At 46.2% G+C, this 26,091-nt stretch overlaps 1 protein-coding gene across 5 annotated transcripts in view; it reads left to right on the top strand.

Annotated features, from left to right (window-relative positions):
* LOC144163423 (cholecystokinin receptor type A-like) overlaps positions 1-26,091 on the top strand; it is a 291,048-nt gene that overhangs the window by 230,777 nt on the left and 34,180 nt on the right. For 3 of the 5 annotated variants that reach the window (XM_077694407.1, XM_077694406.1, XM_077694408.1), the window contains exon 2: positions 17,264-17,322. The exons of the other annotated variants lie outside the window; for them this stretch is intronic. The gene's annotated coding sequence lies outside the window, so the exon portion shown is untranslated. The remainder of the gene's footprint in view (positions 1-17,263; positions 17,323-26,091) is intronic. 5 annotated transcript variants of the gene reach the window in all.

The raw sequence follows: 26,091 nt of genomic DNA, 5'->3' as shown, positions 1-26,091 counted from the left end.
TATAATTTGCCTTATATTAGTGCAGGGCGTTCTTTCTACCTCTCTCAATGCCCTTCATGCTGATAAAGTTCATTTACAACATGTTTTGGACGAAAATCTTGAACCTACTGAAAGTCGAAAACGATATTTAGAGCCTTCCCACTACTGTGAAAACGGAAGACCAGCGAGGCTGTGTTGGCAGATAACAATATTGAGTTATGTACGAGTTAACTATATTGCGTTAAGCAGAGGGGAAGCTTGTAACGTTTACAAGCTATAGCTGGAAAGTAACTAATCATAAAAATAAATGATACTTGGCGTAATGATTTAGCTTTTTTAGTGGCCTATTTCAGTGTACTTTCTTCCGAGATGCCTAAATTAGCTTGAGGGCTACAAGGCATTTTATACCACCTCTGGAGCGAGCACGTGCGATACTTTGTCGATTTCTTTTTCAAGGGAAAAAAAGGAGGAGTGGAAAGGACAGTGGGTTGTGGCACGGCCGCTGGATGAAAGGCGCTCTCATCCAGCGGCCGTGGTTGCGGACTCAGTCCCGGCCGCCTTGAGGGCCCCCATGCAGCCTGTGCTCGGGGAATGAGGCACTCCTGATCCCCGAGTTTGGAGGTGGTCAGCACATGCGCCCCCTGCTCTAATGTGGATGATGGGATTGTATTGAGAGTTCGACGTTTGAACAACTTTAGCCTTATCGCCGTTCCCGGCGATAAGGGTAAAGTTGTTCATGTATGTTTTTTTAACTGAGTGGTTTGGCGGAGGCGATTAGAGCTGTGTCGTCGGCCTCCCTTGGGAATGCCCGGTGTAAAATGTCGCGGGAAGTGGTGAAAGCCACCTCATTCCACGTCATGCCCTGTAATGCTGTAACGTGCCCTATAGCACAACCCCAGCGTTTTGAGGGAACACAACTTTTGGACCGTATACGTCTTTGGCTTGCAAAAGCTTTAAAGATATGTTGACGATTAATATTGCTTATAATGCGTTAATCACGTCTTTTCAAGGTAGAAAACTGCACGCAGACTGTACAAAAAATTTCTCCCAAGGTTATTTATAACCCTGTTTTGAAACAAAGTAGCAAAATAGGCTTAGCACCAGTTTGCTGTGGCAAGACAGGCACTTGAGGCAAGTTACAACGTCTACTTGACATATGCCCGAGATCGATACCTACGAGGGATCTGGCGTCTGGAATGTACGCGGTTGCTAATTAAAAGACAGCCCAAAGGCAACATCAGCACAGCAAAAGTAACTCAGTAACTTTCGCGGGAACTATCATGAAGACATAAGCACTAAGCTCCAGAAAACCCGCAGAACGGCCTAAATGATCCAAGGATCATGACATGTAAGACGAGATGCAAACCATAGAAATGAATGGTTGCCCTTGATTTTTGAATATTACTCTTGAAATAAAACAGGCAATGGTAATATTGTAGGACAAAACAAGGCGTACGTTCCGCGCTGGAGAATGTCTGCACCGGCACGCGTGAATGCCGTACCTTTTGTCCAACTGCCGTTAGGTGGTTCGCCGTCGAACTCGCCAAACAAAACTTTAACATTGAAGTTGTTAGCAGGTTGGGCGAAATATTTTAAGGACGATCGTGTGCAGAAAGGAAATGGAAGCTCTCCGAAATCTGGACAGCAAGGTAAAAACGAGCACAAAAACCCAAGGGAATCAACGCTACCTCCCCTTACGTGTCACCCAGAGTCGAAGAAGACACCTTCCGATTCGCCTGGTGGTAAAGGCCGCGTGAACATATGAAACCCGAAAACGTTGTTGTCGCGCCGCGAACACATGCACAGTCAGCCGCCAATTACGTGGACACCACCGGACGGCAGCAGGAGTTGCACGAGGAAGTAAGTCTAGACGAAGTATATGACGTATGCAGCTAGGCGCATCATAATTAGTGTGGTCCCCAGTTTCGTCTTTTGCACGGCTGGGTAACTTTCAAGGACGTTTAAAACTTAGATGCAATAGTTAGCTGCAGATACTCCTGTGGGCTGTTTAACAGTGTTAATATTGTTACTTTTCTAGGTACCGCTCTGCCTCGCATCATTATGCCCATAGCGTACAGCTCTGGAATGGTACTATTTCCAACATGTTTTATGGTCGTCCACCTTGGCCCACAGGATGGCTCCGCAATATTTTTATAGTGTTCTTCGGATGGACGGACGCGTTATCTCTCCCACACACACGCACGCGCACACGCACACGTACAGACAGACGTGCACACGCACAACGTTTTATTTCCTAGAACATATACACAAATTGGATGGTCTTTTGGGCTACAAGCTACGCGTCGAGCTTGACAGGGCCCAGGAGACCATTTGAAGGCAAGTAGGAACAAAAACGAAGAAATGTGTAAAACACTTGATACACAAAAGAACAATTACCTGTAGAGTTCTATAAAATAAACAGATATGTACCGAAAGATATTGCCTAACCATTCGGACAAACATTCTGGTATTGAGATATAATCCACAAATACATGCGCATTACTGGATGTTGCTTTTCCAAAGAAAACATAAGAAAAAAACAACTCCCAAAAACAGTCTTAAACAGGCAAATATGCAAAATTTTCGAGGTTCAGAAAATAAAAAAACAATCATTTCAATTTTGTGCAAATAACGAACTCAGTTCTTTCCGACTTTTGCAACAAGCCCTTTGTGGGACTTCATTCAGTACAACCGGTAGATTATATTTGAGTGTCTGGTATTTGTAGAATGTATCTTTTACATTGCTTAAAAGGGAATGTATACCTTCCACACAATAGTTTTACTGCAACAGTATGCCGACAACTGTGGCGGGGAATCAGTATCGCTTTTTTGCCGCCAATAATTATCCATTATCGTCGCCTTGTCTTGATGATGACGTGTTAATGACATACTATTTTTTCGATCAGTTCCCTGCCACGGTTTCCAGTAGCCGTTAACAACCACGCTGCGAACGCAGGGGAGACCTTTTCCCATAGCAATGACAGCTCTAAAAAACACTGACAATGGTGTAGTGGCGCGCGTATACCGATGATGTAATGAATGACGCCATCCACGCTGCAGAGGCGCACACATATCGATGACAAAATGACTAACCCCGCTACAGAGATACGCGCATATTGATGACGTAATTACTCCATTCAACCTTCAGCGCTGTGCACATACCGATGCCATGGGTACCCCTTCTGCGCTGCAGCCCTGCTTTCCTACCAGGTGACCATCATCCACCACGTTGCCCTTCTATCTTAATCAAGGGAATGGCTGAAGATGACTCTAGCGAAATAGGTAACCAAACAAACCCAGAACCGGCACACAGCTCTTGCCTCCCCCTCGCTCCTCTTGCTATTCCGATGGTGATTCACCAACCGGCCGGAATCCCTACGCCGCTCCTTTCTCATATCCCTGTTTTTGTTAACACATTGGTTTACTTCCTGGGGCGCTGCGTATAGAGAAAGCGCTTCGTCTTCAGCTAATCCGCTTAAGGCGATCCCGCGGCCTCCGAAGATCGACAATCCCTTTGCGCCACCTCTGCCCTTCGTCGTGTTATTTGTTCCGGCTGCGGCGCCGCTTATTCGTAAATAAATGCGGGTGACAAAACAACGGTGCCAGGCCAGAGCGGACTGAGCCTCTAGAAAAAGGAAAAGCTTTCCCCAAATGCTTTCAAGCAGAAGGAATGGTTCTGGGGGGCCATAAAGCCTGAAGAGCTCTTGAAAAGCAGGCAGGATTGTATTTTGGAAATAGTAATAAAAAACATCAACAGCGTGTGTACACAACTTTTGAACTCATAGACTATTTTCCTCTTTCCTCTTAATTTTTTTCCAGTCCATTCTACCGTGTAGGAGGAAATTATAAGCCCACCGAAGCTTGAAATCTAAAAGGATAGAGCTGCTTGGCGCAAAGCGATTATCTCGTGATAAACTTGTTTTTATTTTTTTATTGTCCTAAGCTTCATGGTTCAAGGATGCCGCAGTTTCAGCGCTAGACCTTCAACTTTAGACAGAAAACAGGTGCAATATTAATAAGGCAATTCCAGTTCAAAATAAACGTGTGCAGTTAACGTGTGCAGCGGACTGATGTTATAAATATTAAACTTTCTTGCAGAAAGGTAGGAAGTAAGTCAGCATGGTCATTTTCAGCCTATAATATCATTTTATATATTCAACGAGTAGGTTTAAGTTAAATAAATAATTATTAATTGAAGAAACATGGCTGCAAATTTACTCAAATAACATATTCTGGAAACATGCCCGCAAATAACATCCGGTAAGTGGTAAAGGGTGACAATACAAACTGAATGCCGTAATTTCCAATAAAATGTGGTTATTCATGGCAATCGTCACAAATATTCACTGTATAAAGAGAAAACGCCAAATTCTGACAAGCGCTGAGTGCGAGGGCATGATTGAAGCCTCCGGCGCCTCAACACGCTCTCGCAATAGATCGGTTTCTGCATTTCGTTCTCGAGCTGTAGATTCACTTTCGTTTGAGGAATCATCGCCGAAACATTGGTAATCCTTGCCCTGTTAGTCTGTTTGCAACTTAGTTCCTAAAAAGATTCCGCTGGATTCACCCGTTATAAAGGTAGTGTGTTTGTTCTTAATCATTCTGTCAGGAAGAACATAGGCGCCCGGAAGGACATAAAAAAATCATGCAACCTCCATCTAACGGTGACGATGGTTGAACGCGAAGCTTTCTTGTGAGGGATTTTTTTTTTTTTTTTGTCGTCTGAGTTTGGACTTTGACTCGTCGAGCTTTGACTTCGACTCGCACGCAGTTTTCACTTTTGATCGCCCTGGCTTTCACTTTGACCCTTCTCCATTTCATTTCGCACGAGGAAAGGTTCGCGTTCAACTATGGTCCTCATTAGACGCAGGGCAGGGGTGCATGATTTTCAAACATTTTTAAATCGATGTCCACGCACCCCTTTTCAAATCCAAACTGCTTTGACAGTGTCGAAATGGCGCTATCGGAAATCCGGGCCGGGTTCGATTACAATTACGGGAGGCGTTTTTTTTTCTGTCACTTCACCCACGATCATCATCGGCGTCTGAGAAAGTTGGCTTTCCTGCAGCGCGTTTTCGATGTGACATACGCCATCAAAAGGCGTTGAAAGGCGTTAAGGATTCGTTAAGGCTTTTAGGCTTCGCTATAAAAGGCGTTAGGGAACTCACCCCTACGGCTGCAAACTACCACACTGGAAGCTGAAATGGGTAGTGTTCACCCTACCTCATGGCGACGTGGAACGACTGTTCCTTTAACTTTTTTTGTCGTAAGATGAACAGCAAATAAGTATTCTTTCACATCCCCTCCTCTGTTTTTTATTTTTTCGCCGCCGTGGTTGTCAGCCAAAGGCATGGCGCTACACAGACGAGGTCACAGGATCGATTATCGGGCCGTAGAGCTTGTTTCCGTGTGGAGGAAGAAAACAAACAAACAAAAAAGTCCATGTGTCAAGAATTTGTGCACGTCTCAGGCCCCTGGTTTGTCCGAAGTAATCTGTTGCCCCCAATCACCGTGCGCTTCCCAGCATAAGCTAAACTTCATTGGGTAGAGGCCCAATTTGAACATTTTTCTTTCGTACACTAGCTTTTTTTAACCTGTGAACGATGTTCCGGATATATTTTTATATCATTATCGGCCACACTTCACGGTGGTCCACTTTAAATATACCTACTGCGTCAATGCAGGGAGAAGTCGCCGAAAGCCGCGCAAAACTACCACGTCAGTTGCCCTTGATTCCCGCGCGTCACATCTATTATGAATCGTCAATACCGGACCAAAAGGGTTCTCCGTGCTCCCCACGCTATGAACGTGGTGTCACAAGTTGCGACGTGGACGTTTGCAGAAACGGAAGGGCGGCGAAAGAGACCGACAGGAGTAATTCCGACCGAGTTTGGTTCGAATAAGGGTTCCGAACTTCGTCCGCAAAGTAGGCGTCGTGGTCGGAACACCACGGTTGCTGAAGGTCTGTGGCGGCTTTCGACCTTGGGAGGTGCTGATGTTATACGGCAGAACTCAAGTTTTCGCATGAATGGAGCCAGCGTCTGACGGCCTTCTTCAAAGGAAATAGTGTTTCTTTTGCGTCGTTGGCATCTTTCTTTATCGATTCTATTCTTATCGACGCCTTTTTTGGTCAGCCTTTCCGACAAACTATAGTGACGTTGAAGGCGGTTGCGTGCACGAAAAGGGCGTAAAAAGTGGACGTGGTGCTACGCACCACTCGGAGCGCAGAACAATTGCGCACCATGAGGCGAAAATAGTATCCAAAAAACGCAGAGCGTTGGGAAAGCACTTCAGGTTGCTTTTGCTGGGATACGTCAAGGGAAGAAACTGTCATCGAAATCTGTGAACAGTGTTTTTAGTAAGGAGAAAAGGAAAGCCTGTTATCGATTAGAATTGATTGATTGATTGATTGATTGTAGGGCTTAACGCGCCGACGCAACGCAGGCGATGAGGCGCGCCGTAGTGGAGGGCTCCGGTTAAATTTTGACCACCTGGAGATCTTTAACGTGCGCCGAAATCTCGTACACACGGGCGTTTCTGCTTTTCGCCTCCATCAGAAAAGCGGCCGCCGAGGCCGGGAATCGAGCCCGCGTCCTCGAGGTCAGCAGCACAACGCCTTAGCCACTGAGCCACCGCGGCGGGTGTTTGTTATAGATTTAAAACACCAGTGGTCTGAAGGGGAGCAGGTGTGCGGCTTGGGGCCTGAAGTAATGTGGGTACCATTCGGAGTTCTTGGTAGGGTGACACGAAGCCAATTCCTGCATTCTGCGCTTCACTGGCCTGAGGTCATGCCTTTCAAACTGATCTGGACGTCAGTATTTTTTTCATTTAGGAATTTAGGAAAAATGGTCCGCTAAGTGACCTGCTCCCTTTTTTTTTTTTTTTTTTTTCATTGGCTGATTTCAAAGGTATTGCTACGAGAACGAAGAGGTCGGCCTAACAAGAAGGAACGAATGGATGACTAAAATCTCATTCAACTACAGGAAGAAGTAGCGTAACGTGTTTTGTGGAAGGTGCGCTGTTCTTCTCCATCCAGCGCCCCCGAGGTCCGTACCGTCTCGACCTTGAAGCCGTGGAGGCTACGTGGGCCATGCCTGGCCTACTTCAACCTCCCCCGCGTGCCGATCCAGCATGTGGATGTCCTCAGACAATGCTCCCCCGCCTATAATCTGACGATTAAGAGCAGACGAGACCAGAGCAGAACACTGTCGTGACCCCCCGCCCTTTCGTCTGGCGCTGCTACAAGTGCTTGAATGACTGTTCTCGACCATGGCGGTCATCGCTGTTCCATGCAGTGTCCATGCAGCTCGCCATCTTCATCCGCGGCGGCAGGGACTCTAAGTCGTCGCTGTCCCCTCGGCCTTCACCGTTACTGCAGCCTTCCATGAAGTGCAGCCTCGACGGAGCGAAAGGAAGGAAGAAGTTGGCAGGCTGACCGGATTCCGTAGAAGACGTCGGACCGCGTAGCCCAGAAGCTCGGTCGGTGTGCGTGCAGTCATTACCGCCCATTAAATCATCCACTCATATGTAATGATTCCTGTCTTCTGTACTGCCCACGCGTAGCAATATTTCAAGCCAGCTAACGCGGCCCCGACGAAAGACACCAGCTTGTGGCAGGCGTTGTGTTGGCGTCCCCCAGAACAGTCAAATTTGGCGTCGTTCTGGGGCCAGCTCTGATATTACCGTATTATCAGTGGGCACTTCGGAAGTGTCAAGTTTTGTGCTTTGAAGTTCGTTCCAAGTTCAACGTTTCTTGCTTTATCCTCGTGCGTGCGTCGCGCTTCGAGCAAGTACCGTCTGGCCTCATCACCATACCGACTGCTGTGACCGTATAACTAGCAACACCTGCGTGAATTACGTGTAGGATGAAGCGCCTTAGAAATGTACGCTTAAAAATGAAATGACATTTGTACGATAGTTGTAACGAAGGTCAGAGTACTGGGTAAAGATTATGACGCTATCACGGCGGACGGGGTATGAAACGAACAGCATCGCTTATTGAAGATTGTTGAGTTCTGTTCTGCAAGAATGTAGTAAAATCAGTATGGAAATAGGTCCTGTTCTGAGTTTTGTTGAAGCGAGCTCGATGTAGCTAGTTACGAAGTGGGTTATTAGCAACGAACTCGTATAATATTATTCGCTCCCCACTCTGGTGTAACTTCAGTATAGCTAGAGTGTTCTAAGATGGGTTACGACAACCGTAGTGATAAATTTTCGCTTTGCGTTGTCCGTACTTCTCATTATAAAGCTCTCGCGTGAGCGACTTTTTATTCATGCTACATGAAGCCACATATGCATAGACGTTTCGACTGGCTGATAATCTAATCCAAAGGAGAGCAGAAAGATGGCACTGCGGCTCTCAGAAGAAAATGAGAGGACCACGTAAGAAGGCTCGGCGGAGCCCTCCGTCGTAAAGCTTCGCACACATTATCATCCAACGAGGCACGTTGCTGTATATATGGTTTTATCTTTAGAAAAAAAAAAGGAAGTTGGCGGAATTAACTAGAGGCTTAGCACCAGCGTTCGCCCAAAGGCGGAAGCGATTATTCGTAAGAGACAACGTCGTGAGATGGCCAATGTGGCGCTGTCCTTTATTGTAAGCGTTATGTGCGCGGTGGCCAAGTCATTTTCCGGGAACAAAGAAAGGCTTCGGGCCAGTGCCCTAATCGCTAAAGAACGAGCTGCGACACGGCGCCTTGGTGAAAGCGGGAAGACGCCAAATTAGGTTTCCGGGAGAACGGAAGCGCTACCTAGGGACGCTTAATTAGCGCCGCCTGCAAAGAACGACAAATTGCCTTCGTAGAGGCGACCTCCGCTTTACGCAATCCCAGTCTTCTCTTGGAATAATATCGTGATCAAGGTTTTCTTCTGTTGTGGTAAGGCCGCTTTTGTGCGTATATCCCCGCTATTTCAGACACGACGTAAATGAAGAAATCTTGACTCTTTGCGTTTAGCTGCTCGTCTTGCCGTCTTCGGGCTTCGCTCTGACGCAACAACAAGATGGCGCATGCGTGAGCATCCCTTATCTTCAACTTGTGAGAACATGAATTTCCGGGTGGGTAAGTTGACGCCGCGGACAATGGGAATTAGGGAATCGGCCATGAGCACATAGGGCTGCTGTCGTTCTCTATGGCCATCCCCCTCAGAAATATTGGAAGATTCTGGCTTGGTATATTGACGTCGCAGCCTAATGGGAAGTTGTTAATTATTGCTGCAAGACCTTTGCGGCACTGGCGTCCTCATCTGCCAGTCATCTTGAGTGGGTATATGACAACTGCGGGGCCTAATTGGAATTTGTTAATGAACCACGAGCTTCTGCCGGCTGCGGTCATCCTTGCTGGCCAATCCGGCCATGTTTACGTCGTTAGGCTGAACGGTAAAGCCGCCTAACCTTAGTACTGCATACAAGCCTAACGACGTGCCAAGCAGCCTCAAGCTCTCTGTACGGAAAGCTGAAGGTACCAGTTGATCACGTTTAACCTTTAGGCGTGACGTTAGGGTTATAACCTCAGGCCGTCGCATACCCAATGGGCACGTCAGGCCGAGGCATACCGACGTTAGTACCCATACACCCTCGTTCGCAGACGCATCACTCATCACGGCGAGTGGGAACGTCATGCCGACGTATACTCGCGCTCGCATCCAATGGGATTTTGATGAAAAACACAGACATCGGGAATTTCTTGGTCTCGTTCTCGCCTTGAAATGTTTGCAATGCACGAAGCATTGCAAACACTATCTCAACACCTATCTCAACACCTATCTCAACACCTATCAGCAGTGTTTAGAGGTTAAAGACGCGCTTTCGGTTACTGCGTTTCTGTGCACTTGGTGGTGTCAGTGCTGTTCGCAGCGTCCCTATCTGAGATTATGGCAGAACACGTCGTGTGCCCTATTGGGGTTTATGCACCCTTTCTGAAATCGGACGAGGTGTCAAAATTTCGCAAAGATCAAATCGATGTGATGGTTGATAACGATCCCATGCTCTTTCAACTGGCGAGTACGTACAGAAATTTGCTGTGGTGGAAAGTAGTCACGGAGCAAGGACTTTTCCTTGCTCCGTGAACGCGGTTAAAACAAGTTTGTGGCGCGATGGCTCTGTTTTCGCGCCGCGAGAGCGCAGTGAACGCGCACACAATTGCGCCGCATTGCAAAATGAAGCAAGGACGCTGCTTGGCGCCGGTCACTGTAAGGGGGGAATGCACAGCGAACTTAGGTCAGGGTGCAAGACCAACACAGGAGGAGAAACGGCGCGAGCTTGGGCGGCCAGATAACGTCACAAGTGCTGGGTCAAGGTTCAGATGGCGGCATCTGTTGCGCGAGAAGAAACTGCGCTGATCGGCCACGATCGGCGTTTCACTGCACCGTCCCGGAACGAACTGTGGCCGCCATCATTTCGCCCATCAGACGCCGCTGCCCTCTCCTTTGTCATCGGAGTTACGAAGTTTCTTTGACCGCGTTGACGTTATCTGGTCGCTCGCCCGCGCCAATGGGTGTTTCCCTTTCAATGTATTCTTGATGCGTGACTTGGATTCAGTCAGCGCCTTCTTTACCGCTTTCTGACGTCATCAGCCCTTACTCTTTCACCCTCAGCGGTGTAGCCCGTTAGCATGAGTTGACGCTGACAACGACCGACGTGCGCACCTTTTCACACACTGCGCGGCCAGTGGCTGCGAGCTGCGTTGTCTGGGTTGGAGGCACCGCACGGCAGGGGAGAAACTGTTGCACCTAAACTATTGGAGGCGTTCTTTTTAACAAGGGGAAAAGTTTGAATCGCTACGACTACAGAAATACTATAGAAGGACAGTCGAGCCATGATACAACACATTAATGAGGAACACGTGCTCCCAACAATAATAGAGTGATAGGAATACAAGGGTGCCGGAGTGGGGAAGAAACAAAATTGACATATTTAGTCGGCCTCTCTCTCTCCCTCGGAAGTTTGGGGGAAATTAACGAGCAAATTAACGCATCACATAAACGTTGCACGGCAAAGACTTATTACGAAATACTAGTGGGTAAGTAATTACCTTCATCTATCCTCAAAGCATTTAGGAAGTCCGGTGTAGGAAAAGAATTCAGCCTGTATTCAGCGGAACTGGAAAATTTCTGTACACCTTCGTTGGGTCTCTACACTCTCCCCCTTTTCCATACTAATTTGGCTAAATGACATGTATTTTCTCAATATCGACAGTGTTCGTTATTAACGGGGAGCCTTCCTGACCGAGGCATCTAAAATACAATTAACATATTCAGTCTCCTGTCTCCCTCAGGAAAATGAGGGGAAAATTAACAGGCGAATTAAAGGATCAGAGAAACGTGTTACGGCAAGGACTCCATGCGAAATACAAAGGGGTGAATATATCGATCATCAAGTCCAAGTCATTTGAGAGGGCCTATGCAGAATTTTGGGTTGGGTTGCATTGCAGTGTGGGTACTGTGCCCTGTGAAAACTTGTAAAATTTGATGGTGAATGACATGTTTTTTTTACCTTTGATGTATCCTAGTAATAATTGCGTTGTACCATTGTTTTACCTATGAACGTGCTGTACTTTTCCTGCATGGACCTTAAATTGTAGCAGAATATGATAGATAAAATAAAATAAATGAAGGAAACGGAGCTGTACTAAGAGAAATTCGACATTTATTTTTATGTGTGGTTATGCTACACGCGTTGCTCTTTCTCTATTTCATTTGGCTAGAGGGTACTTGTCTTCGCACCAGGACACGTTTCTCTTAATGGCAAGGCTCCTTCCAGACCGGAAAGTATCTTAAGATCGACAACGTTGCTACAAGCAATGGTCACAGATCCCGCTGGTGTTTCTTTTGCATGTGCTAGTATATATACGAATGCCGAGTACACATCCATATTTCTATAGATGGGTGTTTGTACTAGTCATACATCTCTGGGGCCGACAGTGGTTAAGTTAGTACGTGTTTACAAGTGACCTTCTCTCTACGACCTAATGGGCTTTGGTTCTCGCTCTGCTTCAAGCCAGAAATGCTAATCGGATTACATGGCGTCTGTTGAGACACAGAAGGCCCATTCTGGAGGCTCATAATGATGCCACCGTGTCTTATGCAAATACTTGCCTCGTACGGTAGACGCTCGGGCGATAAGGGCAATAATTAGTGGCTCGGTTTGAAACGAGCACGCAGGCAGAGCCAGACATTTCAGAAAATAAGTTCACCACGTCTCATTAGCCGCTGGGTCTCGTTTTGTGAGTCAAGCCATCCGTCTGGGCCCCACTTCTTGTCACAGTATAGTTAAACGGATATGCTCGCGAAGATAAACTGGTGCAGCGAGATTTTTAAAAAAGGAAGCTTTCACACACGTGGTTGGTCGTACGGCTTGAAGAGGAAGTTTTTCAACTGTCCCAACAGTTATCTGTAGACGAAACTAGTCCTAGTTGTCCTTCCTCGCGTGGTCGTTGAACCGATTGCGGCAACGTTTATTCTGGAGAGGGTAACTCACCGAGAACTTGGTTATAGAAAGTCTTGCACTGAAAAGGTCCATGGAGACAAAATGCGGCATTGGTTTATTTCGTAACTGACTAAGCTGCATTCCGGCTCCAAACGACTCTGTTTTCACTAAAACTATGCGGAATATTGTAAAAGAGAGCTAACTCAGGGCCACTGGCACACGATGCCTAAACAGAAAACAGCGCATACACAAGCACGACGGCGGGTAACAGCCTGTAATATGTTTACTGCGTAAAAGTGGCTTGAATGCACGAACACGACACTCACATATTTGCTGAAAAACATGATACGGTGTAAAAAAAACGCGCTACCATCCCTCCCTAAAGAAAGTTGAGAGATGCGCTAGAGCTTTCGCAAATTAAAACTGCGTCAAAACGTTCACTAAAGTGCCTCCAACCTTATCTGAAGGTGCGTTTAATTGACCGTAAAACCTTCCAAGCCCCAAATCACAAATGCAAAACGAACCCATGCGACGATTTCTCGCCCACAAATAAGCGCTTCGACGAACGATATGCCGATACGTAGTTTATAAAATAAAGGTATACTATTGCACTCCTCCTTCATGATCAAAGCGCATACTGTCTTATCTAGAAACGTTCGCTTTTCACGATTTTCAAGTAACCGCTGTGGCACAATGGAAGCCCGGGGTCACGCACGCGATATAAGTGCACCACTCCAACTAAGAAAGCTTTCGCTTAAAAAAATAATAAAACACGACAGGCGGTGTACTGCAGACAGCAGCCCAGCGATATCGAGTTCAATCCAGGCCGCGTTGGTTTTTTTTCTCAAGGAGGAAAAAACAACAGCACTGTCCGTGTGTCGATATTTGTGCGCACATTTAAGATTCCCAAGGTTGTGTTCATACAGAGTTATAGGAGAGCGGAGAACCTATCCCGCTACGGTCCCCGGCAGGCGACCGGCGCTACCACGCGTGCGCAGAGACGGAAAAACTGGTTATGCGCATGCGCAGGTGTAGTGGGTACCGTGGCGGGACCGGTTCTCCGCGCTGCTATAACTCTCTAATCCGTATTGATTGATTGTGGGGTTTAACGCGCCGACGCAACGTAGGCGATGAGGCGCGCCGTAGTGGAGGGCTCCGGATTAATTTTGACCACCTGGGGATCTTTATCGTGCGCCGAAATCTCGTACACACGGGCGTTTTTGCTTTTCGCCTCCATCAGTAAAGCGGCCGCCGCGGCCGGGAATCGAGCCCGCGACCTCGTGCTCAGCAGCGCAACGCCTTCTGAGCACGAGGTCGCGGGCTCTCTAATCCGTAGCCGCCCGCTACAGCTCCCGCCCTAGCTTCAGAACGTGGAATACTGAAAAATTTATAGTTTCTTCATACTCGCATTATATTGCTTTTGGTGTTAACCGTGCGGAGTGTTCCGAGGCTTTAGTAAGCGCTTTTATTATTTAGGTAATACATCTTTACTCTTACCAGGGTGGCACATTGCTATTAGATCTTGCTGATGTGTATAATATTACTCCTCGCGAAGAGGGAGAGAGCTTTAATTGTGCACTTGAGAGTTCACTTTTCATAAAAGTTCGAGGTCAGTTTTCATTTAGTTATTGTTGGGTTACATTCGTTCGTTGGTAGCTTTAGCATTTAATATGCTTCAGGAGTGCAGGTCAGAAATGAATAGAAGCTTTGTGGTTGATATGATGCGGTGGAAATTTTGAGATTCCCCGTGATATGTAGTACAATTGTATGCGCCTGGTAAGCGGGTAATAGACTGATGTGAAATTGTTGCTACGGGTTCGGATTTCTATTGTTTTTCAGACGAGCCCTTAAAGCGGTTAAAAAAACTAGCTACATACAAACCTCACCCTGCTCAGTGAAGCAGCCATAGGTTATCCCCACAAAAAGAAAATTGAAATTCCGCAGCAAACGATTACCCATACGAGTCCCCTAACAACGCAACGAGAGGAAAAGATTATGGCATTTTCGTAGGTAGTTCCGCCGTTCGACGTTTCGAGAAAACTCTTCCAGCACTGCTTTTACCCTTACGTTTTCCTCTTTACCATCAAAAATGAAGAGCGCTCGCACGTATTCCCGTGACCCATTTCACGGCAACCAACTGGCGCTCCAAGTTCAATAAATGCTTCACGAAATGCTGGGTTAGTTTCACATTAAAAGTTTTCAAGGAGCCACGCGATGATCGGACTAACTTGAGGGAAGTAGAGCCGTCGTAGCGTGCTGGAAACCTTCGATGGTTCTGCTAAGCCTGCCAAAAGTTCCTTAATCCTAATTTCCTGCTACCTTTTGACGTTTCTACAGTGAAATAAACAGGTTTACAGAAAGCCCTACCACTTCTTTTAGTTCTCATTTTTTTTGTCTTTTTTTCTCTGCTGTGCTGTGACCTTTATTACTATGAACTTACATATGCAAGGATTCGCTGCTTCGGGTTAAAAACGTCGCTAAACCCGCGTAATGATTGCGTAGATTGGAGGCCTTATTCCCTGCAAGCGGTTGACCAAGCTTTCCTGCTGGTGGAAATGAGCGTGCGCCGGCTATTTCCACGCGTATGTGGCCTGCAGGAGCGCCAACGATTAAGCCGTGTTTGCTTCACGGCTCTCTACGCCACCGATTCCGAAAGGCGCAGTGTCGACTCTCCCGCTTCGCCTCTTCCTCCTGCTGTTTTACCGCCAACTGCAGCGCCAATGTCGAAAGCCTATTAGCGATGCTCTGCAAGGCGGTTCGGGATTAACGGGGCGCCTTGACCGCGTACCTCTAATTCGCGGAGTCGAGGCTGACGACCGGAACATTATGCGATGAAACTAGCGAGCTGGATGGCGAATCAATTAGTGGACAAAGTGGCAGGAACGCGTGTTCCGAGCAAATCGAGATGGCGTAACCGCCGTAATTATCGCCAGAGCTCCCGCTGGCTTCTTCATTTTCGGTGTTCCATTTTTTTTTGTTTTGCTTTGATGGAAGCCAGACCAAAGCGGAGCGGTTGCCATCAAACGTCAGTGTCAGCTCCAACCAGCGAAACATCTAATGTCATTACCGTATACTCCTGGGTCTCTCGCTTTTATCTTCGCGATCGTTTGTCTTCGTTCTTTTCTAGCAGGAATTATCGTTTAGGTTATACTGAAAGACTCACGATTACAATATTATCCGCCCTTTACCGAAATACATTACTACTGAAAAGGGCGTTCGCGTTAGTCCCATAGCGCACTTTTAAAACCTGGTGACGGGTTGAAATGAACCACCCTGTGTATAAGTAATCCATCTTCAGTACAATCACCGTTGCCATGGGTCGCATACACAGATAGGTCAGGGCTTGTAGCGGGGAGAAAATTTTAGGCACATGTGAGTACAAAGGGCGTAAGTACAAGACCGAGGGTAGCGGCATTTTTTGAAACCTAAAACACACGTCGGGAACAAAAAAAAAAAAAAAAACTCTCAAAGCTACCGTATTTCAGTTTCCCATAAGACGAAAGTTTTTTAGGGGACTGCTAAGTTTTATTTGCGTTTCTTTTTTCGTCTTCTGTCCCGAATTTATTCGACAAGCGGGCTGGTAACACAGGCAGCACCTTCACCTGATTTAGAAATCTGCGCAGCTGCGTGCCCCTGTTTTACTCATGCGCCGTCATGCCCACGCGTCACGCAGCACGCGCTATTACCTTTGATCCACGGCTGCGAACATGCGGAGAGAGTGAGAAGAAACTTTATTTAAGACTCGTTCGTTGGGAACTCCACACTGGACGGAGGTGGTTCTCTGTTCACGGGAATCCATTTGCTGCTCTCACCACCTGGCCCCTGGTGACCAGTAGTAGCTGATCCTCCGGGGCGGGGCTGGTCAGCGAAATCCTCCACCTCCATCCCTCCTACACTCTCCTATCATGTGCTGGAGAGTGCCTAGTTTATTACAGATTTGGCAAGCTTCTTCGAATTTGGTTTGGGAACATGCAGTTGAGTAGACGGGGGTGCGGAAAGGACTCTGTCTGGATTTGCCGGTATATAGTTTGCTGTTCCTTCGTGAGTGCTGCGTGTGGTGCTGGTAGCGGAGATAGCGTGGGGGAAAGCCCACAAACTTTCTGCTTTGGAAACCCCTGTTGAAATCCCTAGCGAATTCAAACGTTGTTTTTTTTAATCATAACAGGGGCTGCCGCTTTCTGCCCCGGACAACAGCCACGACGGTGTTTCGCAGAATGGGGCGCTTAGGCTTTCCCCTCGAAAGAGAGCTGCCAAAAAGGGCTTGTGGTCGTTGCCTGTATACAAAAAGGCGTACTGGCGTGGTCGAACGCTGTCACGTGGAGCGCGACGCCACCGAAAATCCCTGTGTTTGGGGGTGCTGGCCACATTTGCCGGTTGGCCGCTAAGTACAAAAGAAAGTACGGCTGTACCGCCCTGCTCGTCATCGTGACACTCCACAAGGCTCCGCCGTCAGAAACTATTCCGCGCCATTATCGGCGCGGCGGGGTTTTGGTTTCCTCGGTCCGATGCAGTCAGCCCGGTTGAGTACGGCATACTTGCCCGTGGGCCCTCATTGGCTCGCTCTCAAAATGTGGTGGTGTAAGTTGAGGCTGGTGCATATAAAGGAACACTGAATGACGAGGAAGATGATAACGATGATGACGGCCACGTAAGGTGATGGTGATGAAGAAAGTGGTGGTGACTAGACTTATAGCAGAAAATTTCATCAAGTGAGCCACGTCATTCAGGGCGAGAATCTTGATGCACTTGAGTATATATTTCGGATCCATTGCCCACCTACGAACGTTTTCTTAACGTTGTATCTTTACGTGTGGTTCGCGTGACCATCAAATTAAATGCCCTAATTTTTTCTGCTTCTAGCGTCGCGTTCTGGAAAAACTAGACAAGATCGACGTTTTCCAGGCCACCCTACACGGAAGGTGAGCTACTTCGCTTATTTGTTTTGTAATCTCAATGTAGTCGCGTTCATTAGCTTGGCTCGAGTAGTATATTTGAAGCGATGACTTTTGGACATGTTTAGGTAAAGCAGCAGGTATAGCTAATCACCGTCAAAAGAAATAGCTTTAGATCATAACCGAACTACAATGTGTGGTTCCAAATAGGATAAGTAACGGAAATTAGCGAGGCTACAACTACTATGACAAATAAATGCTCGGTGATATGTCTAATGCTCCATAAAGCTACCTTACAAAGTGATCGTAATTCTGATTGAAGATCAGTTCGAGTCGTATTGGCGACACGTTGATTTAAATATGCTGTCCAGACATTTTCGTATGCAATACCGCGCAATATTATTATCCCGTCGCGCCTAATAAAAAAATCATTCGCAGGCCCTAAATTTAGCTTCACAATCCTCATCGTTATGTTCCTCACTAACCTGAAGGGCGTTATACTCCTTCTAGGCCTGTCCTGAGTGGTGAGATTGCATTCATGTTCAGCTGATCATTTGATTGATCAGCTGGTCAATCAAATGATGAATTTGAGCTGATATAGTGCAAGTAAGAAGGCTGCTGATTTTCTGCTTGGAATTGAACGGGTGATGGTTGTTATTGTGACGATGCGCCGTGATGTGTGCATGTAAGACCAAATAATTTGCTTAAATGTTACAAATCCCTTGATTGAAATTTAAAGGTTTTTCATAAAAGTACATGATGATAAGCTAAGAACCGCAACAAACAAAAAGGAAATTTTATTTCACGGAAGTGGAATAACCGATTAGTGTACGCAGGCCTGGGAAGCGATTCGTAATTATTACTCTCCCGGATAACAGTTTGACATTAACGGAAGTATGTCGTGCAAAATCAACCATGTTATCATTCCATGAGCTTCTGTTCGCGTTTCAGTTGGACAAGTACACTGACTTGACGCGACAGCAAGTTACTGTACACTGAAGGGGTTACCATGTTAAAGTCAGTAATAAACTAAATTATGCAAACTTATTGGTCATATTCGAAGCAAATCTTTTTCCTCCAAAGCTCTTTTGTGATACCCGCCTTGCTATTGCATTTACACTGCCCTTAGAAATCTGAAAAAGTGCGGGCAGTGTTTATTCTAATTAAACTGCTCCGCTTGCTACCCTACTCCTGAAAACGTCAACCATGAAGGGATCTAAAAACGTGCTGCCGCAGAATGGATATTTCGGCAAGATTATATGGGCTCACCTTCGTCGTAAACACTCTAAAAAAACACGGACGAAGAAAAAAAATGCGTCGAAATTATAGCGTCATGTCATCCATTTCTTCCTTCGTCCTTGTTCTTTGAGTCATTTCCCACTGAGACGAAAAACACTTTCGTGAAGTCATTTTTTATTACCTAAGCATATAAGGTCTTCCAAATACGAGCCAATTTCACAGTGGTTTGCGCGTCTTCAGCAGTCATAAGGAACTTATGAGTAAGGGATCGTCCTGACGAAACCCCTCAAACACCAGCGCATGCTCCCAAACGAATGCCGTGCCGGTGAAGGAAGGAGAGGAAAAAAAGAGAGAACTAATCAGCTTCGTACGCTTTGGGTTGACACCGTCCTTGCCCGGAGGACGACCCTCCCGGGAGGGCGGCGGCAAGGGAATCGAATTCTACAGGCCGTTCTCAAGGAACAAGGCCGCTCGTTCTGTCCGGGTAAGCCCTAATGAATGCCGCGTAACAGACAAAAAAAGGCTAATGCTCACCGAGACCGCTTTGGCGCCTGCATGGTTAGCAGCGCCAGTTGCCTGATTAGTTCTGCGGCAGTTGCGTTCCCAAAGGAGGGGCCTGTTCCGTTGTTTCCTTTCCCGATACGCCGCGTAGGAACAAATTCCACAACTTGGAGAGCAAGAACAACTAGTGGAGCAGCCATCACACAACGAGGCGGAGTAGCCGGGTACGTGTTGGGGAAGCCTACAGACTAATCGGCTTATGTGGTCTTGCTGTGGCCGTCCACGCGGCAAATGTGCGTCGCTATCGCATTCTATCGCTTGGCAGTCGTCGCCGCATAGCGGTACACCGTCGGCTAAGCCAGGCAGTTTCGCACGTTGCTTTGCCCTAACTGCGCGTGAATGGGACGTGCGAGAGGACGCGCTGTATAGGCTGTGCGGTTTGGTTAGCACGCGGTTTCCCTGGGCTGGCTTGGCTCTGTTGCTACGTGGATAGAAAGAGCGCTCTTAGTCGTTCGTAAAAGCGACAAGGCGGTGCCTTGGTTGACAATTGGGCGATGTTTCCCTTGCATTTCTTTGATCGTGACTCTGCCTTGTTTGCCTCACGCAGGCATAAATTAATGAGAACACGGGAGTACGTGGTGCCATCTGGGTGTTTCCTACAATGTTTCTATCCGAACTTCCCACGCAAGCACTGTGAGCGAATGTCGTAAGGGCTTGCCATCTTTATAGCTTCTGTGATGTTTGGTCGGTCGGGATCAATGAAACGTATTAAAAGCCTTGTTAATATTTGTCTCTTTCTATGCATTTTCTACGCACGAGGTTGTTCTAGTCGTCCAATTTTTGCTTTGCATGTGTGCATAACGAAGTATTCCGGTTTATTGGCTAACTGTATTGAGATCAAGGTCACTAGATCTTGGACAGATGTGTGTCACGCACTCACTCCCTCACCAATTTGTGATCTGACGCCTGCTTACGGTCTCGTCTAGTGAAGGTCTATAGAAAAGAAACTTATTCTTATCTAATTACATTACTCAAGGAAAATAATTTAGACCGATTTCAAATTCGGTTTTTATGCTCCATTTCATGAATCCAAATAAGAAAACCAAGCGCATCAACTATGTCCTCTATCATTCAATGCCAACCACCCTATGACTTTTCATTTCGATTTTTAAAACATTTCGCTTCGAGTTCATAAATCGCTAGAAATACCTTCTACCCCACGATATTTTGTTGACTTTACGGATGAATACACAAATAGAATATCTTAAATATTTTTATCTCCACAAACGCTTCGCAGACGGTCCTCACAAAGACGCTTAAAAGCCGACCGCTTCAACAGTTTCGGGATCAGCGCGAGTATTCAACAGAATGCGAAGCACTTTCCCCGGCTCGGCTTTACTCACGCGTCAACTGGGCTGACTTGGTCGCCGAGAAGGCATTGTGCCGTATGCAAATGGGGAGCTTTCGACCCAGCGGTTCCTTGTGCGTCGTGCACTTGTGCGTCGGAGCGTCACCTGATGTGAATGCGAGAATGCCGCCCGCCTGCGAAGGTAATGAGTTTTTCGACTCTATAGGCTGCCGCCTTAGATGATGTTTGTGGAGGACGTCCAGTGGACGTACCTGAATTCCTCAAGAGTGCGAGAAACGCATTTATTTTCGACAACGATTCGGGAATTGCTGGTGGTTGTCGAAAGTGGCATTTAGATTGTCTCTTGCAGTGATAAGTACAGAACAGTGATAAGCTACTTGACGTGGACGCAGTCTTACTGAGCTCAATTAAAAAAAAGATTGAAAGAGCTTCGCCCTAGTGGCGCGAAGCATAGGAAAACAGCGAAGCTGTAGTCCCCACTTAGCTTTTGCTTGTTTCAGCTACGTCTATGAGTGGTTATGCTTGGATACTCGGCCAAGTTGTCTGCATGGTTATGCTCCGAGACTCGGTAAAATTTTCTGCGTGGTCTCGTCGTTAGCGCCCCCCCCCCCCTCGCACCCCCCCCTCTCCTAAAGAGCAATGAACACTCGGTCATTGAAGTATGTAGAATGTACGCGTGCCCGCCGGCTTTGCGGTGAAGCTCAAAGAGTAGCGGAGGGCGCAGCTGGAAAGAGTTTGCCTAATTTTAAAGACGATAGTCTTTCTTGGGCTACTTAAACCCAGAAATTTTGGTCTGTCTGTATGTCTGTCTGTCTGTCTGTCTGTCCGTCTGTCTGTCTGTAACTCAATTCAGCCACCCGGCCAAAGTAAAATGCATACCGCGCAATAGTCTTATATACTTACAGCCAAATGTGAGCGTCTAAGCCCGGTTTATATGTTCATACTTGTCAACTTTGTTGAACAAGAACAAGACATTACGCAAATTTAAGACAGCAAATTAGTACACAAGGGATATTTAAAGTGTTCCTTTATTAAAAAATTCATGGATGCTTGGTTTTTCGATAGCAAATGATATTCTACATCTACTGCGGAAAACCGCCGCCTCCTGGCGGCATATGAAAGATCACGCGGTAACAGCAACGAAAGATTCCACTAGCTCGGTTCCACGGTCTGCTTGGAACGCACGTGGAGCACGGCTACGCGGTTCTATAAACCTTGTAGTCGGCCGCCTGCATTCACGCGCGTCTCCGCCGTACTGCAGCGCTGGCATCGAAGAACCGGGCCTGTAGCAGTGGAACGCGGTAAATTCAAATCGCCTTGCGCAGACCTTTAGTTTGTTTACCTTGGGATGAGCGCGACGGTACAGGAACAGCATGACAGGTGAGCGGGAAAGCAAAGGGGGGACATTTCCTTGGCAGATGTCTGCAAAGACTATCGTCTTTTGACGACATTTGCAACGAAAGGAGCAGATTCGCGGCTATTTTTTTTAAACTCGTTAAGTGGACACCGTTCAGCATGTGGAGTCCGGCGTGTGGGACGCCAATTACGAAGTTGATTAACGCTATCTCTTTCCGGTCTTTTGGCTTCTTTCACTTTGGCATTAATTCGTCTCTTTGCACCGTAAAAACTGCACGACTCGTCGCAATAAGCGATAGAGAGCCACGCAGCGACATTTCCAAAGCCGTGCTTGTACCAGTTGTATCGCGCCTCCGACAGGTGGCGATACGTGTCCGCCCGAGAGCGGCGAGGCCAAGCTACGGTAAAGCCGCGCTGCCGGCGCGGGCGACGACGTCATCGCTCGTCGAGATTTTCTTTTTGCACTTTCATAGGCCCAACCACCAGCTTAAACAGCATCGCTGTTAAAAGGGAGGTAGTGGAGCGTACTTATAACAAACCTCACATTTGAGGGCCATTTTTTTCACGTAAAGACTTGGCTGATCGTATGTGTAACTACTTTACGTTGCCCATGCTCTAACGGCTTTACATCTTGTTATATACGCCTGATGGTTAAAAGTGTAGCAGTTACAACTGGGCTCCACCGTTATTAGTACACATCCCGCTTCGTATTGCATTAGGGAGTTTAACAGACTTGGGCATGCTAGAGTGACATTTTAGGTGTTGTGATGAGATTTTTTTGCCGCACTTTAATTTGCGGTGAGAAGAAAATACTAGTGACCCAAAATCCCTCTTGAAGGTGGTTGACAACTTTTAATTCACATGCAGGTTGATGTTTGCTCAGGGCGCGATGCGTTTACGCGACTGCGTACATGAAAGTCTAGGAGATATACGGAGCATTACATCAGGAAGGTATGGCGGAAGACACAGTTACACTTTCGAGCACTAATTCCAGCAGCAAAGCCTTCAAGAGCCTTTGCGATTTTGCCTGGCAGCTGATTTTTTTTTTCATTCAAAGACTGCGATGTATCCACCTACCAAACCATACAACGTTTCAAAAACAATCACTTAGGGAAAAAAACGTCTGCACAAGTAGCATTTAGGTTACGCTGGATGGGAAATGCTGGAAAAATAGACACGATCCTGAACGGTTTTCCTATTTGTTATTGTACACATAAAGCAGTAGACAAACGCACTTAATAAGGGTGAAATATTTTTTCGGGTTCTCGCACGTTTTCTCAATAACGAAGTTTAGGATGATCTTTCGTTTTGAAACTATCTGATAAATGCTATTTTGTATTCAGCCAGTGACTGGCGTTTCCACAAGACGGCATGGAATAATATCGGCCAACTTAATGCACTACAGGAAACAAACAGTAGAATGTCAGGAAACAAACACCCGCCGGAAATTATGCAACGTGCTCATCCAAAAGGCCTCTGAACAAATCCGTCCGCATACAGAGACGCTGTTTCTATGCGGGCGTTCAACCGTGGGTCCGGAATAAAACATTCACACGGTGTCGGATGACTAGGTGGTTACTGAAACTGATACGGGCTCCGGATAGACCATACGCTTTATCCCCGATGCACACGACCACGACGCGACGCCGCAACGTATGCAGAATCGTTGCAATTGTTATGCGCATAGTAAAACTTCCCACGAATGCGGCGTTTGCGAAAGCGGTGAAGCGGAAGTACAGATGCAGGATAGACACCCCAATGGTTGGAGGGTCGTCGTTGCAAATACTCGCAACCTCTTCACCACGCGCTTAAGATTAGAGAAATGCGCGCTCGTACAACTGCTTTCATGAATTAATTTTTTCCCCGCACAATAAAATCCTGGAGTCAGCTTCTCCGTGAAATCATCCAATGCGCCAGGCGACAACAAATTCCTTGCACGTTTGCGCAATTATCTTCAAAGCTTCCTGTCTGCACCATTCTTCCTAGTGCGCATGTCTGCTAACTGCATGGTTGTTTTATTTTGTGCGCGAATTTTTACACATGTTTCTGCATACGTGTCTTACTTTCAATGCTGCGTATGTTTTGTATATTATGTATATTTGGTATATTTCTGTAACGTATATTTTTCTTTGTTTGTCTCCGTGTTTCTTGTTATTTCTTATTCCTTTTTTGTTTGTTTGTTGGCACATTTATTGTGTGAAAATGCGTTTTTACCCCTTACTGCAATGCCCTCGGGCGAAATGTAGATATAAAAATAAATAAATAAATAAAAAATATGTCGTATCCGAGTATTTTTTCGCAACCTGATGAAGGGTTTATAACACACTTTGTAATTTTTTATTTTTTCAAATAATGTTAACCCCTCCAGGTGGTTACGTGGTGCAAAGTAAACAATTCACAGTTTACTTCTGAGAATAATTCTAGTTCTTGAAAATTCTGGGGTGTTTTATAGCCAGTGAATATTTTTGAAGGAAACTTGTTTCATTCAATATTCAACCATACAAGAAACGGGGACTACCATCCACGCGTGTATTGGCGAATAAAAAAATACTGTGATTGGTTCGAGCCATAACCTATTCTAGGCGTTAACTTCGCGAATAAGAGTCAAATTTAAAGTTATTCTGAACTGTGCAAAAAAATTCTAGTTGGGATTTATTTCGATGTAAAGACAGCAATTGAAAGCCTACCCAGTCGCACAACATAGTAACTAATTACGATATTTGGCAACTTGGAAAAGGAAATCTTACTGCCATTATTTCGACCAGCTTGACTTTTCTCACGCGTGTTCGATTGCGGGGGTTGCAGGTTGAGACTATGTACTGTAAGCGTTATTCCAAGACTGGTATCATCCGATTCCAGTATCATTTTATCTGCCGGAGACTTTTTTTTTATTCGAACCTTTGCTCCGCAGCATAGTGCGGTGCAGGCAGGTACAGCTAAATATACGGAAACAAATTCCACCTTAAAACTCAAGCTGGTGTTTTGGCAGTGGTGCGACAATTTCGCGCAAATTAGCATCAATAAATTATGGGATAAACCAATATAAGCTCCTCCAGATAGCACAACGACAACATTTATTAATTGACAACTTTATATTCCTGTACCGTTTGGCGTGCGAGTATGGTAGCGGGATATTTTTTGTTTCCAAAGTGGTACGAAATGTTTTATAAAAATTTAGATTCATATCCCAGTTTGTACACCAATAACACAGGTTCAAGGAAACGTTTAGATGTATCTGTTTAGACCCACCTTTTATTGCTATAAAAACTTTATTATCTCTGAACGAGAGCGGAGTAACGCTTTCAGGGTTGTTTCTGTTAAAAAAAACACGATTGGCCTCGGTAGCATCCCCTGCGGCACCCCGGACGACGCGCGCAATGTAACGGATTACCCTTGATTTTATTATCATGGCAGGCGAAATCAATGGAGGAACGAGAAATGGCGATGACAATTTCCTCTTGTCGTTTTCATCATCTTCTCTCCCCGCAAAATACACCATGCCCTCACAATGATCACCACCAACGTGTCGAAGCCGATACGATCACCAGTTATTTCCACAAAGTGAAGTATATAACGCAAGTACGCTTGAATGCGCCTGCTAGCTGCCAGTGAATGGAAGTTGCTGACATCTTGCAATAAGATTTTTAGTGGCATACTCTGTCGGGCGCGTCAAAAAGATCTATCAATATTTAATGACCGGACACACTTGTACATTCCCTCAAAGACATCAGTTGTGGTTGTGACACCTTTTAAACCACTTTGTTTTTTTACACAGATTGTTGCTTCCTCGACATTAAGTATTGCATTTTGAATGGCATAAATAATGCTGAAGTACCAGTATAAGTCAAACGGCAGCTGATTGTTGAAACAAAAAGTAGAAAAATAACTATGAAATTTGCATCTTGTTCCGAGTCTCTGAAGAAGGCCTGAGCTCTAACGCTTTATAAGTGATGAAGCTGCAGTAAGTCATCTGATTTTATTAAGGCGCGCGTTAAGTACTGTCAGCGAGGTGGTGTTGCCATCTCTCCTATTTTAATCGAAACTTGTTTTCCACTTTAATTGATGAAAGGGCATTGTAATCAACACGTTCTACAGTCTTCGTCCAAGCACGACAAGAAACTGGTTCGAGAAGGTTTCTGTGAGGTTTCAATGCATGTTCCACGAGATGCGCGAGTGCCGACGCGCCGCGGAAGTGCAGCAAAATAGCAGTGCATGCTTTTCTTCGGGGCTGATATACGAAACCTGAAGGAGAACACTGCAAGCGAGACAGCTATGTAGCCATTAAATAAAGTTATATACATAACTTGTTGGATGGAAGAGCTAAAAAGGGA

This window comes from Haemaphysalis longicornis, unplaced genomic scaffold, assembly GCF_048455015.1.
Source record: "Haemaphysalis longicornis isolate Haplotype H1 unplaced genomic scaffold, Haemaphysalis longicornis Haplotype H1 scaffold_12, whole genome shotgun sequence".
Classification (NCBI taxonomy): Eukaryota; Metazoa; Arthropoda; class Arachnida; order Ixodida; family Ixodidae; genus Haemaphysalis; species Haemaphysalis longicornis.
Note: the sequence above shows the minus strand (reverse complement) of the source record. Positions and strands in the feature narration are given on the sequence as shown.